This window comes from Heterocephalus glaber, unplaced genomic scaffold (assembly GCF_053883595.1).
Source record: "Heterocephalus glaber isolate CG9 unplaced genomic scaffold, H.glaber_assembly_v1.0 deba00001719, whole genome shotgun sequence".
Classification (NCBI taxonomy): Eukaryota; Metazoa; Chordata; class Mammalia; order Rodentia; family Bathyergidae; genus Heterocephalus; species Heterocephalus glaber.
This window is the reverse complement of record NW_028258432.1, coordinates 7330307-7347348: the sequence shown is the minus strand read 5'-3', so window position 1 is coordinate 7347348 and position 17042 is coordinate 7330307. Positions and strand designations below refer to the sequence as shown.

Below are 17042 nucleotides of genomic sequence, written 5' to 3'. Positions count from 1 at the left end.
AACTTTCATTTCATTCTTAAATAATCATAGATATTTGCTAATTAGTACATACACACCTGTTGAGCACTGCACAATTTCCCAAATCTTGAAGTCACACTAGAAACTACCACCCTCTTTCTGGTTCCCCACAGATTCTCACATGGTGCAATAACCACCAAAAAACCCTTCTTTACCAAGCTGAAGTCAAACAGTGTGATATAATTGAGAAACTTGACGATCATGGGAGTAGTTTCCAGAATTAGACAGATGTGAATCACTGTGGTTTCCTCAACAGTTTAAGATATGCCTAACTCTGAATTTGTAGCTTATCTCAGGTGCTGTCTGGGAACTGTGCTGCTAAGGACTCTCAAATTTGTGACTGGAGTCCAGACATCTCCTGATATCCAGATCCCTCATATAGTCAAAGGAACATTAAGTCCCACAGGCACCTAAAACTTATCCTGGCCAAGTACGGCCCATCATCTACATGCATGCTACTGACCACTCCTGAGCATGGCGCTGTGACACAACAACCAACCAGAACAGGGCACTGCCCTAAAAGCCTTGCTCCCTGAGACCCCACCTCACACACACACACTCATCCAAAGACTAAGTCCCAGAGACTCTCCTTCCTCAAATTTCCCTCCTTCCACCTTCTAATCCACTCCTCCAAAGGCCAAACTGACCATGTTCATCTGCTCAGAAGTCTTCAGCCATCACATACTGCCAACTGATGAGTCCAAACCCCATGCAACACTGGAAAGATGTAGCTGGCAGACAGCCCCTAATGACTCTCCTGTCTCCCTTCTTGCCACTTCCCTGCTCATACTCCCTTCGCATTCCCAAGCTGAACTTGTACTGTTCCAGTTGCTCCCACACACCATCTCCCTGACTAGCTCTTTGGACCCTCCCTCTTCAACTCAGATTCTGAAATTCCTTCTCAAGTACTTCCTCATCCCTCAGAACACCCTCTAACCTTGTCTGTGGTCCTCCTTCCTGTAGCTAGCCCCTCCTGTAACCAACGGTTAGAAAGACTGAGGCCTGAACTCAGCAACAAGCTCATCGGGGCTACAGAGAGATCTGTCTTATTTATCACAGTGTCCCCAGCACAAGGGACAAACTCTCTGTCAGTGTGCTGAAGGATTAAAACAAATGAATGAATGGACTGGCTCGTTCAGGAGGCTCACCAGTCCCTCACCCATTACTACCTCTATCACAGCACTTCTCATTCTGCATTGTAATTGTCTGTCTCAGTTGATAATGAACATCTTGAAAGCTCTCATCTCTTATTTCTACAACCCTAGGGATTAAAATAGTGCCTGGTACTTTAAAGGCATTCACTAAATGGTTTTCAAATATAAAAGGACATGGAAAATCTGGAAGGATACACCCATGATATTAAGTATGGTTATCCCTGAAGAAAGAAATAGGATTAGAGTGGCAATAATAAGAGGGAAGGGAAACTAATACTTTTCACCCCCCTTATCTCTATATTTACATTAAATTTCTTTTATAATGTGCATTGTTTACCCATATTGCCAGCATAAGATTAAGTCTAGGTAAAAAACCAATCTTGAAAAACAGTCCATGGACTGACTAAGCAGCATTTGATTCCAAATGCCCAAAAGTAAAGCCAAAAAACAAAAAATTAACTTTAAAGGACTACAGAAAAAGGACTTGGAAGGAAAGGTGAAGCAAGACTAGGTACACCCCTGTAATCCCAGCACTTGGGAGGCTGAGGTACAAGGGTTACCATAAATTCAAGGCCAGCCTGGGCTAAATAGTGCGTTCAAGCCCAGTCTGAACTGCATAGTGAGACTCTATCTAGGGACACGGGGAGGGAGAGGGAGGGTGAGGGAGAGAGAGAGAGAGAGAGGGAGAGGGAGAGGGAGGGGGAGGGGGAGGGAGAGAGAGGGAGGGAGAGAGAGGGAGGGAGAGAGGGAGGGAGAGAGAGGGAGGGAGAGGGAGGGGGGGAGAGAGAGAGGGAGAGAGAGAAAGGTGAGCAATTTAAGGTTCATACACTAATATACAGGCACTCCTCAAGGAAAAACATAAGCTATAGTCAAATTCTTGAAATCTGAAGAACAGTAGTTCTGGCCTACTAACACTGATAATAACTTTAATATTTATAGTATGCAATTATTTACAGAAACACCTCAATAACCAAAAAATTACTGCCACATGCAAATTTCTACAGAAACTGTAAAGTATGTCTAAAGATACACTGACAGTGGGGGGAGGGGCTACCATGTTGGCATGACCACTTAGATAAGTGCGTTCTACCTTGTCAGATTTTTTTAAAGTGGTGTAGTACATCATTGACAATTAGATCACAAATTTTAAGTAAACAGATAAAACAATGCTATAAGCCAACTTTGCATCAGCAACTGGCAGCACAAGAACAATTTTTACATGTAGATAGTTCTAGAACAAGCTTCTCACTTTTTTAAATTAACATAAGCACAGGGCAGGGCCGTGAATATATGAAAGTAAACCAAACTTTACAACATGAGTACTTTAAACATCTAAAAAAACCCACAATTTTGGTTAATGTCAGTTTAGATCTTTTAAGATGAAAAATTGGTACTATGCAGAAGCTCTTAGAACTCTGGAGAAGGAAGGAGAGGAGACACACTGAGAACTGCCTTTGGGAAAGGTCAAACCAGCTTTCTCTTGTCTAACCTCGAAAGCAGATAAAAGAACTGGCTGTAAAGAATCACTGCATTGTTTCACTGCTAGAAAAAGAAAGTTTAGTAAAGCATATACAAAAAGAAACAGCCAATGTTCAACCGAATTGGTCCTTGAAGCAACAGAAAAATCAGTCAATTACAACACTTTGAGCTCAGTTTTTTTTACATAGACTCGCAAGCATTTTAACAGTTTTGAAAAAAAAACTACAATGCAAAATACTTCAATTGGCTAGCCTCTCCCCGTTTAAAATGCAGATTCTGAATGCACGCCACATTGCTTGCGATTTTATGAGCTTCGATGCAAACATGAGTCTAATTTTCAATATTTTGAAAACTGAAAAATTAATTGTTGGAAGTAAATCACCAAACTAAAAATTAATTCCCAAATGAGAAGGGATTCCTATTCCACCCAAGAGCAGCCAAGAAAATGACAAGTTCCCATTCATCCCTAAACCTGTCGCAGCTTCTAATTAAGAACACTGCTCTCCACTAGAGAACTATCCCTTTCAATGAGGCCAAACCAAGAAGAAATCGCCACTCCCCATAAGTACCAAAGACGAAGAGGGAAAGACTTTGCAGATGCAGAGGCTCGGCGCCGCGGCTGAGTCTCGAGGGCTGGTCCGGCAGGGGAGCTCGCAGCCCTCACCCCTCGCCCTGCAGCGCGCCAGGGCGGGATGCCCCGACCTCTCCGCCGCACTCGGGAGCAGAGCGTGGCCTCGTGTCCAGGACCTGGAGGTCGACACGCAGCACGCGGGCACCAGGGAGCAGCTAAGGCGAGAGGGCCGGGGACCCGGGGCGAGGGCCCCGGGGATGGCGGGCACACGAGGCTGGGCCGGAATCAGCGACGGCGTGCGGGGCCGCGGGCGAGCAAGAAGAGGATGCGAAGGTCCCGGGCCCGGGGGGGGGGGGGGGGGGGCTGGAGCTTCGAGCGCGGAGCGCGGGGTGCGAGCGGAGGCCCGGGCGCCACCTGCGGCCGAGAGGGCGGCTGCTGTCCCGCGTCTCACCGGGGAGGCACATGGGGTAACGCGGGGGTCGGCGGGTCAAGGGCTGCCGGGCCACGACAACGGGAAGCCCCGGCCGGCTGGCGCGGGCGCGTGGGATGCAGCCGAGCTGCGGTGGAGGCGCGGGCCGCAGTGGGCCTCGCCGCCGGCCGGAGCGCAGGGCGATGCAGCAACTTCACTTGACCATGGGGCCGCGGGGGCCGCGGGGGCCCGGCCCGCCCCTCCCATCCCTCGTCAGCCACAGAGCTCGGAGCGGAGCAGGAAAAGGCAGCCTGGGGAGACGGCCGGGCCGAAGCCTGGACTCACCGGTCCGCGATCTCGCCTCTGGCTCCGGGGCTGTGCTCTGAGCTCCATGGTCCCGCTGCGCCGCAGCCCCCCGACGCCCCCGCCCCGCACCGCACCGCACGCAGCGGCTGCGAGCGCGACACCCACTCCGGCCCGGCCACAGCCGCGGCCACGCCCCCTCCCGGCGGGGGGGTGCCCCCGGCCTGAGCAGGAGGGGGGCTCAGCGCCTGCTCCGCCAACCAGAGCCCACTCACAGGGCCGCTTCGCTAGGATTGGCGAGCGCCTCGGCCAATGGGGAGCCAGCAGGCGCGCGCGGAGCGTCGCGCCGAGGGGCGGGGGATTGCGGAGGAGGAGGCTCTCACTGTTAGTCCTTCACCCCAGCTCCGGGAGGAGGTTTTGGCTAGAGTCCCTTTCCGAGTGGCCAGGTGGGGTTACTTTTGGCTGAGTTCATCCTTGTAGCCTCTCCGGTTGCTGTGCACCCACGACAATCGCCGTGAGTTTTCACCTATACCCTAATCTTACCTGGGTTTTGAGGGCTCCTAGGATCGAAGGTCGGTGTACCTGGGTTTTGAGGATTTAGTCACTTCTGAGAGGACTATGGCCCTGTCATCAGTTGGTTGTATATCCTGCACTAATCTGTTAACGGTGTGCCTTCAGACCCTTCTCATCTTCTTCTGCAGACCCTTCTTCCCTTTCGTGCTTACCCTATCTCCAATTTCTCTGCATCCCAGATGTGAGAAAAGCCACAATCCCTATGAAACACAGGCTATCCCTGAGCCCCCTAACCTAAGCCCTATCATAGTGGAACATAGGCAGGCAGTGCCAGATGACTGAATTGAAAATAGATTTAAGAAGAAAAGAAGGGAGCAGGAAAAGAAGAAAAGCCAAGTATGTTCTCCTAGGTCCTGAAGAAAATGAGTTTGAAATGTAGAATAGAAATACGTCTTATTTGGATGCCTTTAAAAAATTACAAGTAAGATCACAAAAGGGAAAAACATTTAGGAAAAAAATTTCCAAATACCAATAAAGACCCCCCAAAACGCTAATTCAGGTATCTTGATCTGTCTTACAGACACCTGATAACAATCCACAACTGTTCCCACTATCAGCAGCAACTAAAAGCTAGGGGAAATACACAGCAGTTGATAATGATTTCAGAAGTTTGCAGGACCAGAAAGACAATAGAAAAAAATCATGCGCTCATCTTCATAAAATGTCTAATCCAGTCATTACTTTCAAAGGATGGATTTTTAAAGCTCTCTTTTAAAGTGATACATTACCATATTGTCCCTACTTGATATATACTGGTAATTAATAAGGTAAACAAGATTTTAGTGAATAATTCCAAAGTCCTAGTAGTCCTGAATCCAAAGCTGAATTGACATTTAAATTAAAATGACTTTCCTTCATTTCATCTTCACTTACCCAGGGGACTAGCTGCCATGTCTATATTTAGATCATTGATTTAGAACTCAAAAATATGAAGGCATAAGACACCTAGGGTGTGTTCAAAGTTGCCAGTCACATTTCCCTGGCTCTTCCTTTCTTCAGTAACTTTTTCCTTGCATGAGCTGCTGCTAGACTTAGTTTGCAACACTCCTGGTATTAGCCCTTACTCAAACATTTCTGAATTGTTCAGGTTTGCTTAATACAGGTTAAGTCTCCCCTAATTAGATCATCAGTCCTGTGAGGGTAAGGTCCTCAATTTATACTTCTCTTTCCTTTATGCATAATTCCTCACACAGTGCTGAACTTGTAGTAAATATACCTCTACTCTTAGTATTGTGTCCATAATATAACAAAATTGGGTTGGGGATTTAGCTCAGTGGTTCCACCGCCTGCCTCGAAAGCGCAAGGTCCTGAGTTCAATCCCTGGTACCAAAAAAAAAAAGCCCAACTTGATCATAATATAACAAAATTATTTCAAATACACTGTACCTGTGAACTAGTTTAAATACAAATTGTTCTGAGTAGTCTTGTTAGGGACATGTGCCCACCACTAATAAGTGTTTGAAAAATGTTGCTGAATCAGGGAGTGAATTGTTTGCCTGTCACAGAAACTTGACTAAAGTGATTACCAGTAGGGGCACTTGTCACAAAATAAGATTGGAGCCCCAAGGCTTCTACAGCATCTCCTTGGTGTCCCGTGCCTTAGGCTCCTTTTAGCCCATTGGCTATAATGTCCTAGTCATGTGACTTTGAGTTCATCCTCAAAAACTAGCTGCTCCTTTTCTTGGCATTTCATCACATGGAAAATGGTAGGGGAGACAGGCAAGGAGCAGAATATCAAAAAGGTGCATGCCAATTAAGACTGTCGCATTTAACCAGCTTTCCAGGAAACCCCCATTAGCACTTTACATTTTGTTTCTGATTAGGTAAGACCCATGTCATGTGACCACCCCATCTGCAGAGGAGTCAGAAGTACTAAGTATTTTAAGCTGGAAAAATGTCAGAGTTGTTACCAAAAGAGAAGAGGAATCCAGATACTTGGTATCATAGCAGCAATACCTGTCATTGCTCCTGAATAAATGAATTGATCATTGAGCCCTCATTCTACTTATTCATGAAAATACCTACTTTAAGAAAGGGTTCCTGGGCCAGGGATTTAGCTCAGTGGTGCTGCTGCCTGCCTCACAAGCGCAAGGTCCTGAGTTCTATACCAGGTACCAAAAAGAAAAAAGAAAGGGTTACTGAAGTCTCAGTAAGAAAACAAATCACCCAATTTTAAAATAAGCAAAAGGTCTGAATAGAGGCTTCATCAAAGTAGAGATGACAACATGCAGATGGCCAGCAAGCATATACTCCACAGCATATGTTATTAGGAGATAAAAGTAAAACAAGAAGGAAATAGCACAACATTTAAAATGACTAAAATGCAAAAGAATAACAACACCAAATGCTGGTGAGGATGTAGAGCAACAGAAATGTTTGTGCATTGATGCTGGGAACAAAAAATGCAACTACCTTGGAAGATAGCTTGGCAGTTTTGTACACAGTTAAGCACAGTTTTACCAGAAGATCCAGCAGTCACATTTCTAAGAAATAACCTAGTTGAGTTGAAAACTATGTCTACACAAAAACTTAGACTGGAATGTAATTCACCAAACACTGGAAGAAACTAAGATGTCCTTCACCAGATGAACAGATAAACAAATATGCTCTACTCACAATGGAGTATTTTTCAGCAATAAAAATGAAAGGCGCTGTCAAGCCACAAAAAGGCATTGGAGAAGCTTAAATGTTTACAGCTAAATAAGAGAAGCCAGTTTGAAAAGGCTACATATTTCATGTTTCCTAGTCTATGGCATATTGGAAATGGCAAAAATATGAAGAAGATAAAACGGTCAGTTCTTACCAGAGTTCAGATGAAGAGAAAATGGGAATGAGGAACAAGTGGAACCTCGGATTTTTAGGGTAGTGCAAGTGCTCTGTATGATGCTGTAGTGGTGGATACACATCATTTGTTAAAACCCATTGAATAGAATGAACAAAGAATGAACTCTAATGGAAACTGATTTTAATTAATACAAATGCATCGATACTGGTTCATTGTAAAAATTTGCCACGCTAAATACAAGATTTTGTAATAGGAAAAACTAAAGGAAGAGGGTCATGGAACTGTAAGTACTATCTGATAAATTATTCTTTAAGTCTAAAATTACTAAGAAATAGAATGAGCTAATAACTTTTTTTTTAAGACTAGGAACAGGTACAAACACCCAATGATAAATGTAAATGTATTGTATACCTAAAATGTACCAATTAATATATAAATAATAAAAAAGAAAGAAAGAAAATATGAAAAAAATAAAAATGAAATAAAATTCAGCAATGCTAATTTTACTGCCAAAAAAAAAAAAAAGAGCAGGAAAAATTTATTGAGAGAAAGCTTCTAAGAGAGACAGAAGGGGGACTGGAAAATGGGTTGCCCCTGAGCTAATAACTTTTTAAAAACCAAGCCAATAAGAACCATAGTTAACATAATAAAATGTTTCTCTCTCTCTCTCTCTTTTTTTTTTTTGAAGTACTGGGGATTACATCCAGGGCATTCACACTAAGCTACATTGCCAACCCTCTTTTTAACTTTTATTTTGAGACAGGTGTCACTAAGTCCCCCAAACTAGGCTTGAACTTACCATCTTCCTGCCACAGCCTCCCAGAGTGCTGGTACAAATGTGCACCACCATGCTGGCTCCATTTTAGTTTTTTTAAAAACCATCATTGTTTTATTGATGGACCTTTATTGTAGTCACAAATTCCATCCTGCTCTAATTATTAGTAAATCTTCTTTAAAAGTTATTCATCACATGTAGTTTTTAAGAAAAAATTTTTAAGAAAGTTTTTATAAATGCTTTTACATTGAAAAATTTACATTGAAAATGTATTTAATAGTTGGATGAATACAACTATGAATAAATAGCCGTATGCTTCTTATCCAATTTCATCATCGTCTATGCACTACCATATCAACTTCATATTTCTCTATCCCTCCCTCAGTCCCTCTCTGTACATGATTTTTTAGTTTTGTCTTTTTTTTGGGTACCAGGGATCGAACTCGGGTCCTTGCACTTGTGAGGCAGGCAGTGGAACCACTGAGCTAAATCCCCAGCCTGTACATGACTTTTTAAATGGAACCACTTGAAGGTAATTTGAAGACACCAAAATATTTTACCCTAAATGTGTTAGTCACTATGACACAATATATGATATAATCAACTTAAAAGGAGGAAAGATTTATTTTGGTTCATGGTTTCAGAGGTTTTAGTTCATAGTTGCTTTAGGTAGGCCTGTTGTGAAGCAGAACATCATAGAAGAGAGTGCATGATGGAGCAAAACTGCTTGTGTCATGGAGGCCAGGAAGGGGGTGGGGGAGAGGCGGGAGGGAGGGAGGGAGAGAGGAGAAAAGTGCAGAGAGGCACTGTAGCCTCAACATGCTCTTCAAGGGTGCACTCCCAATGACCTCTTCCTCGCTCTAGGCCCCACCCTCTAAATGTTCCACCACCTCCCAGCAGTGCCCCAAGATGGGGCAACATGAACCTTTGGAGGCCACTGACTATCTAAAACATAACACCAAATACTTAAGTATGTATCTCCAAGAGTAAAAATTTGTTGATTGTTATAGAATAGAAGAAAAGACATGAAGAACCTATAAAATGCGATAGTGGAGATCAGGTACCTGTAAATATTGAAGGCTTTAATACAACCCCCTCCTCTTTGGTTCCTGTAAATATATGACCACACTGATACACAAGCCTTATCCCATGGGCTGGTATCATGCTGAAGTAGTAAAATTAAATTAGGGACGGGGGGCCAGGGATTCAGCTCAGTGGTTCTGCTGCCTGCCTCACAAGCACAAGGACCCGAGTTTGATCCCCAGTACCAAAATAAATAAATAAATAAATTAATTAATTAATTAAATTAGGGACAGGACAGAAGTGAAATGGACATCATTTGTAGAGAGAATTCTGGTGATGCAGGCAACCGTGAGTGTCATAAAATCATAAGTATGCAGTGTGTGGTACAGCCAGTTCTGGGCCCAGGAGTGAGTGGGATGCAGCTGTTAAGCATCATTATGCTAACTGAACAGCTCTCCAGCATAATCTTAACAAGATCTTCAAAATGACATTTCTAAAACCTCTTGAAATATGCCATCTTTGTTCCTGACCTGGTCAGAATCTTGGGTTGATTTCCAGAGTTAAATGTGGGCAGCTCTGATGTCATCTTGACTTGGGATCTGATAGTGATGACACAGTAACTTTTTCAAGACACTTTATAAATTAGATATTTGCTCAGTGATTTGCTGAAGCTCTCTTTTGTCATCACTAAGTCGTTAGTGGAAAAACAATTGTCATTCTTTTTACTTAATAACATGTCATCTTACATAAAAATTACAAACTGCTTTGCCTTAGGAAGTGATTTCAGTCACACTTTGGGGAAGCTGAAGAACAAAGAGTGGTTGCTAATTAAAAGAATATAATTAGAATATGTAAGAAATCAAATTATAAAAGCATAATAATTGTCATCATTTTTGACATGCTCATTTGTACTTGTTATCAGAATGAAATGAAATGACTGCAAATACCTTAGTCCTCAGAAATTAATTTAGTGCTATACGTAAATCTTTATAAACACACTTCACTTGCTCTAACTTTCATTTACAGGATAGTATCTATTTTTATCTTGACATTAAAGTAATATAACTATAGCCATATATATATGTACCCACATCTCACTAGAATGAAATCTTCCCTCAAAATGAGAAATTATATCTTAGATTTAAATATTAACTAAACTATCTCATGAAAGCAGAGCAGTATATTGACATTAACCCAATTGTGAGGTGATACAAAATACAGAGGAAGTGATAATAACAAACATTTATTGATATTTCTCTGCACAGGAGAGTGTATTTGCTATGTTTAAACTTCATAACATCTTTTTAATATGTGTTCTCATACCCATTTTACAGATAAAACAGAAAAATTGTGTTATCTTCACCAAGCATGCCTAGTCAAGAGTCATCAATATTTTCATGGCCAACTGTTTTTCTGTTCCAGTTCTCACTGAGACCACATAGCAAAGTCACACATTATTCTGACAAGCATACAGCTGACACTTCTCTCAAACCCATCCCCAGCCCTCCTTTCCCATTGCCACTGACCCAGCAGGGGCCACCGTCATCCCTTTCTGTGCTGTGACGGTATTTCTAATACATTTCTGTTGCTTTCATTCTCCTTCAATGTGGGATTTTTAAAATATAGATCTGGTTGCATCTTTCCCCTGTTCAGAAATCTTCAGAGGAGACTCCACCATCTACAAGATAAATCAAAGTATAATAATAATATAATAACCCAGCCCCAAGCAGTTTTCCTAGAGCACCCTCACCACCACTAACAATTCCCACATGCCCTGAGCATCTGTCTGAACAGTCCTTCTGCCTTTCCTCATCTGAAAAGCTCAGCTTTTACCAGCAGCTCAAATGTTGCCATTCCCTGCAGCCTTTCTGGGCAATTGTCCATCCCCACCTATGTGACTCCTGCTGAGCTCCTTCCCACAGTTTTATTTACACTGATACCTCTTTGTCCTCCACCAGACTGGGAATTCCTTGAGGGAAGAAACTCATTCATCTTGAGTCCATACCCTCTAATACAGACAGGCATCCATGGAGTTCATATTCATTGAACAAATTTTCATGATACCCTAGGAGTACCTAATATCTAAGCAATCCAAACAACACTTAAAGTCAGAGGACTCCAAGATATCAGATGTAAAAATTTCCATGGTGAGTGCATTGAGAAATTGATGTTCCTTGATGATGGCATCAAGAAGGGTGAAGGTGTCCTGGTGGCTGTTGGTTCCGTGCATGCTGGCCAGCATGTGTTGGCAGCACCACACTTCCCAGACCCACCAGACACTAAGCAAGTTTGTTGTTGTTGTTGTTGTTGTTGCTGCTGTTGTTGTTGTTGTTGAGACAAGGTCTCCTTATGTTGCCCAGATTGTCCTCAAACTTCTGGGCCTAAGTAATCCTCGTGCCTCAACCTCCCTGGTAGTTGGGACTAAGGTGTGTGCCACTGTGCTCAATTTCTGAGGAGCTTCTCTTGACTCTCCTCCAACATCCATACAGTACTGATCTTGCTGGGGGCAGAGAGAGGACAAAAATTTAAATGTGAAGTTGCCTGGCTCCTGAATGTGGCACAACAAAATAGGCACAGGCCATAAATGGATACCACTCGTTTTCCACTTCCTCTGGACCCTAGAACCTTGAGAGGCAGGGGATTGGATATAAAGAGCATGAACTCTTGCATTTGACCAACCAGGATTAAATTTGAAATCCATAGTTTACTTGGGAAAGTAACTTAATGTCTGCAATTCCCCATTTACTCATACAAAATGAACATAAAAGTAGCTTTACGATGACCAATAAGCATTATTTCTCTTCTTTACCATGCCCTTTACCATGCCCTTTACGTGCCCATGTACTTTTTGATTTATATGATCCCTTCCCTTGATTACTGCTCTAGTTGAGATCTTAAATGTCCCCCAGAGGGCCATATGTTAAAGGTCCCCAGAGTGGTGGCATTGGGAGATGGTGGAATCTTTAGGAGAAGGAGCCACATGAGAGATCTTTATGTTATGGAGGGTTTGGAATCCTGGCCCCCTTCTTTCTCTCTTTGGCTTCCTGGCCATAGCCGTGTAGTTTACTTCACCACCTGCTCCCACTATGATATGCTGCCTTTCCACAGGCCCAAAGCAATAGAGCCAAAACTGTGAGTCAAAATAAAACTTTTCTCTTTATGAGCTGATCATCTTGAGTATTTGTGATAGTGATGGAAATCTAAGAAAACCACTTGAAAGAAATGTGTTTCAAGTCAGTATTTCAGAAATAGCACAAAAGAGTTACCTAGAAATGACTGAAGCAAAGCTTAGGAGGCAAACTAAAGTTCACTGTATGTACTTGAACAAACAGCAATTAGAGTATAGGATAAGCCTGTGTTTTCCAATAAAGAATTATTTGAAAAACCAAATCCCCAACCTGATGTAGCTAAGGGCAGTAACCATATGCTGGCCCCGTAGAGAACCTCATGCAAATTGTTCATCTTCATCTGAGACCTAGGGTCATTTTTGATCCACATGTACCTTGTTTTCATATCATTACAAACACTGAAGAGTTATAGCTCCAAATTTAGTTATTAAACTACAGAGTCTTCATTTTATTGCTTGGGTTATTACTATTCCTAATTTGCTCCTGAAAGAAATGTACAACAGTCTCTTGCAATGTATACCCTGCAAAATTACCTGCTGCAGTCACTTAGGATTGGCTTTTATCTCTGTGCTGTGGTAAGGTAGAGTTATATAAGCCACCCGAGCTTTTGGCAGGAAGGAAATAACTCCCAGACTGATGCTACCTGAACAACTTGCCTTTATCATCAGATTCCAACTTGATCATCAGGCCTAAGGCTTTTGTTAGTTAACCATTCAAAGCCCATGTACATGTGAATTATTAAGCAATAGCTTTTCCTATAAAATGTAAAGAGCTTTACAGATTTGAGGGGGTTAAATTTTATTTTTCCTTAGATAAGACCTTAAAGAGAAGATATTTGGCAGATGAATCATCTAAGACATAAAGAAACTGAATGACTTGCCTGGGGTCACAGAGGATTTTTATTTTAACAAATCTCAGAAGATTTCCTGACTCCCTTAGTTCCCAGTCTGAGTCATTCTTGGTGGAAAGGAGTGTGTTTTATTCAACTCTACAATCCCCATGTCAGGTCCACTAGCCTTCCCTACCCTCAGCAATCATCAGAGTTTCTCAATAACCATAAAGTGCAAATTATATCAAAAAATATTTATAGGAAAGACAAATTGCAAAATGCTCTGTGGTATGCTGAGCTAAGTACAATATTTCTTTCTGCCGTTAAGGAGATCCCTCACAACATGGAAGGGGGAACTCAAGCTTATACTCAAATGAAATAATTGTACATCAAGAAAAATATATGGTGGGTTTTAGAAGAGAAGTGGATTATGAATTAAATTCCACTGGAGTTTCATGGAGAGGAACAATATATCTATCCCTGTGGAAGGATGGAAGAAATGACAATAAGCCCAACCACAAAGGGGTTAGATGTCATTTTGACAAGCAGAGATGGCTGGAAAAGGGCATTTCAGGCCAAGATATTGTACTGTTGGGGAGAAGTTGGAGAGCTGGAGAAATGGTAGACTAAGTTGTGGAGAAAATGCAAGAAGGAGTTACACCTTAACTATGTAGGGTCATTAACTTCTTGCTAGGACATTCTGGCATAGTGGAGTAACAATAGGAGACTTTGAAGATAGTTTAGTCATTCAGCAAAGTATATGAAGCCATTAGGTTAGGCTCCAAGGAGGGAGAGTGAAAAAGTTGCTGTGTATTCGAAGATTTCTGTCATCCAAGTAGAGCACCGTGGAGAAGAGAGATACAAGGTGCTGTGGTTGGTCTCATCAGTATCCTCTCAAGACCCAGTGGTCCCTAGCCTGGAACTGTTGTGAGGATATGGAAGCTGTAAGCTGGGGGATGAGATGAAAAGTTTTTAGGTCATTGAGGGCATGTCTTAAGGGCATGGTGGGGCTCCAGTCCCTTCCTCTTTCTCTTTTGTTTCCCAGATATGAGGTGAGCAGTTTTACTCTACCATGGCCACCTGTTGTAATGTACTGCCTCACCACAGGCCCAAAAGCATTAGGGACAAGCAGCCATGGAATGGCACCTCCAAAACTAGAAGCCAAAGTATATTTTCTCTTTATAAATTGACTGTCTTAAGTATTTTGTTACAGTGGTAGAAAGTTGACTAATATAAGAGGCAAGGAGATGCCTGTTCCAATAAGGAATAGGTAATGATGGCCTCAGATGAGATAGTAGCAGAGAGAAAGAAGAGAAAACAAAGAAGAAAAAGAAAAAAGAAAAGGAGAAATGGAATATGTCACTAGATTCTAAGGGATTTGGCCATTGACTAGGTGTGAGAGGAGAAGTGGATTAAAATTCAGACATTCTTTCAAAGTTTCAAGCTTCGGGGGAGGAGGAGAGGGATGTTATTACAGACAGAATAGACTGAAGAAAGGGCAAGTTCAAAAAAATATGAAATCTTTTGGTAAATGCTAAGAAAATTTATTGGGTGCTATATAAAACAAAAGAGAAAATGTATTAGGTGCTATATAAATGAAAAGATGGAAATAGTCACAAATATAGCTGTGCAGAGGTTTTCTTGTTAGAATATGAAAGCCTGAACTGTATCTTTCTATATAACTTCATATAAAATTAATCCATATCAAGCCAAATGACTAATCCTGATAGATAGAAATAGAGTGAAACCTTGCTCTTCTTGAGACTCCATGAAATTTTAGGCAACGTCATTCATTGGCATCAACGCCTGAGTGCATGACTAGATCAAAACCTATACAAAAAAGATGATTAATTCACCCATACAAAGCCCATGCCTCTAAAAGTGCTTTGCCTGAATTCTAATTTATGTTTTGTCATTTATTTTGAAGTGAGCAAGAATTTGAGAAGCATTTTCTTTGCTCTTAATGGAAATGTTCAAAACTTTAAAAGTCTCAGCCACCAAGGAACTCCCAGGGTAGTGGAGAAGATCAAGAGAAACAAACAGGAAACTACAGCTTGGATTCACACTGTTCTAGAAAGGTCTATGTGAGCAGGGAGAGGTATTATCAGTCATTTTAAGGAGGAAATTCAAAGTTCACACCTTATGAATGAGTAGGATTTGAGACCAGCAAAGGACCAACTCTAGACAGAGTTGATACAAAATGCAAAGGCATGAAGGAAGTATAGTGAATTCAGATAAGTCTCACTAATTATTATAGATATGCCCAGAAGGGTGTAGAGAGAGTGTGTATGTGTGTGTACATTTATGTTGGTGGGGTAAGAGAAAGATGTGGAAAGAGTAGCACAGAAAATGGACCAAGAGGGTAAACTGGGGCAGATCATATTCATCTAGTCAGTAAATTTATATATATATATACATATATATGTATATATATAGACCCTAAATCATTATGATGATTTAATGTGTCTCATAAAATATATTCAATAAAACAGGATTAAAAATATTGAGGAAACCAAAGAAAGGTGAGACATTGGAGACATAATGTTAAAATCACACACTGGACAAAAATGTAGATCACCTGTTTGGTTCTGAGCTTCCTAGTTGCCAACGCAGGGAAGAGAACATGACTCAAAAATTAAAAGAATCCAGGATCTGGGCATGTTGGAGCATGCCTGTAATCCCAGCACTCAGGAGGCTGAGGCAAGAGGATTGCCATAAATTCAAGGCCAGCCTAAGCTACATAGTGAGTTCAAGGCCAGCCTGAACTACATAGACCCTGTCCCTCCCAAAAAGCATCTTGCTACCCAGAAGAAACAGGGGCCCTCAGGATATAGCAAGTTCTCCCTCAGGTTCTTGGGTAAGTAATTTTTCAGACACTTGAGCCAGAGTAAGTGATAACTTGGGGAGAATTATCCTTGAAAATCATAAGCATGAGCCAAGCATGACAGTCCATACTCACAGTCTCAGTTACTCAGTAGGCTGACGCAAGAAGATGAAAAGTTTGAGACCAGCCTGAGTAACAACAACAACAACAACAACAAAATCACAACCTTGATTGAGAGAATAAGAACTGCTGCAGGGAAAGCCAAGAAGCAGGGCTTCCAGCTCCTCTACACTGTGGGCTCTTTCCTGCCTTTGTGGAAGTAATTCAAGGTGGCAGAGTAGACCCAGCAGGTCACATGCAGCCAGCAGATGGGTTTTGTCTGGCAGCCACAGTGTTCTGATCATTGTCTTTTACTCTTGCTTTTATTTTTCCTCTTATTATTATAAAAACAATGCATTTGCAAAAGACTTTGAAGAGGCCGAAGAGTAGAAAGAACAAACTCTAATCCCTCTCAGAAATGGTCACTATTGATACCTGCTTTCTAGTCTAGATATTACTTGAATTACTTTTTCCATTTAAATCTTTGAGGCAGGACAAACTAGCTCCATGCGCCCTGTACTGCCTCCTCCCCTACGGCCTTATATCTGGCTCGCCTCACATGTTGGTCCTTCCTCCTCTATCCCTGTGATCCTCAGAATAAAGCCCAGGCCTACACTATGTATGATCTCTAAAATTAAACCACTAACTAAATAAAATATAGAGGAAACGAGAAGGCAATCTGTCAATCAGAGAATAAATCTAACAAGTTAATATTAATGGTACTTTAAACATCAATTAAATAGTTTAAGTACAAGGGTTTTTAAAATCACATCAAGATTGAAAGTCAAAAATGTTTAGGGGCCAGGGATTTAGCTCGGTGGTTCTGCTGCCTGCCTCACAAGCACAAGGTCCTGAGTTTGATCCCCAGTACAAAAAAAAAAAAAAAAAAAGTTTAAATAATAAAATAGATGGGATAAATGTGATTTAGGCTAAAACAGATAAAAAATCTAGAAAAGTTAAAAAATAAAACAAAATAAAGGATAATAAATGAACAAGGACAGAAAAGTTAAAATTGTTGCAATCAAAATTTAAAATATAAAGCTAGGGGCCGGGGATTTAGCTCAGTGGTTTC

The 17042-nt window shown here is 41.7% G+C and overlaps 1 protein-coding gene across 2 annotated transcripts in view; it reads right to left on the bottom strand.

Moving 5' to 3' along the window:
* The window catches only part of Wasf3 (WASP family member 3), a 121073-nt gene extending 116941 nt beyond the window's left edge, over nucleotides 1-4132 (bottom strand). For both annotated transcript variants that reach the window (XM_004854817.4, XM_004854818.4), the window contains exon 1: nucleotides 3977-4132. The gene's annotated coding sequence lies outside the window, so the exon portion shown is untranslated. The remainder of the gene's footprint in view (nucleotides 1-3976) is intronic.
* Nucleotides 4133-17042: the final 12910 nt, after the last annotated feature.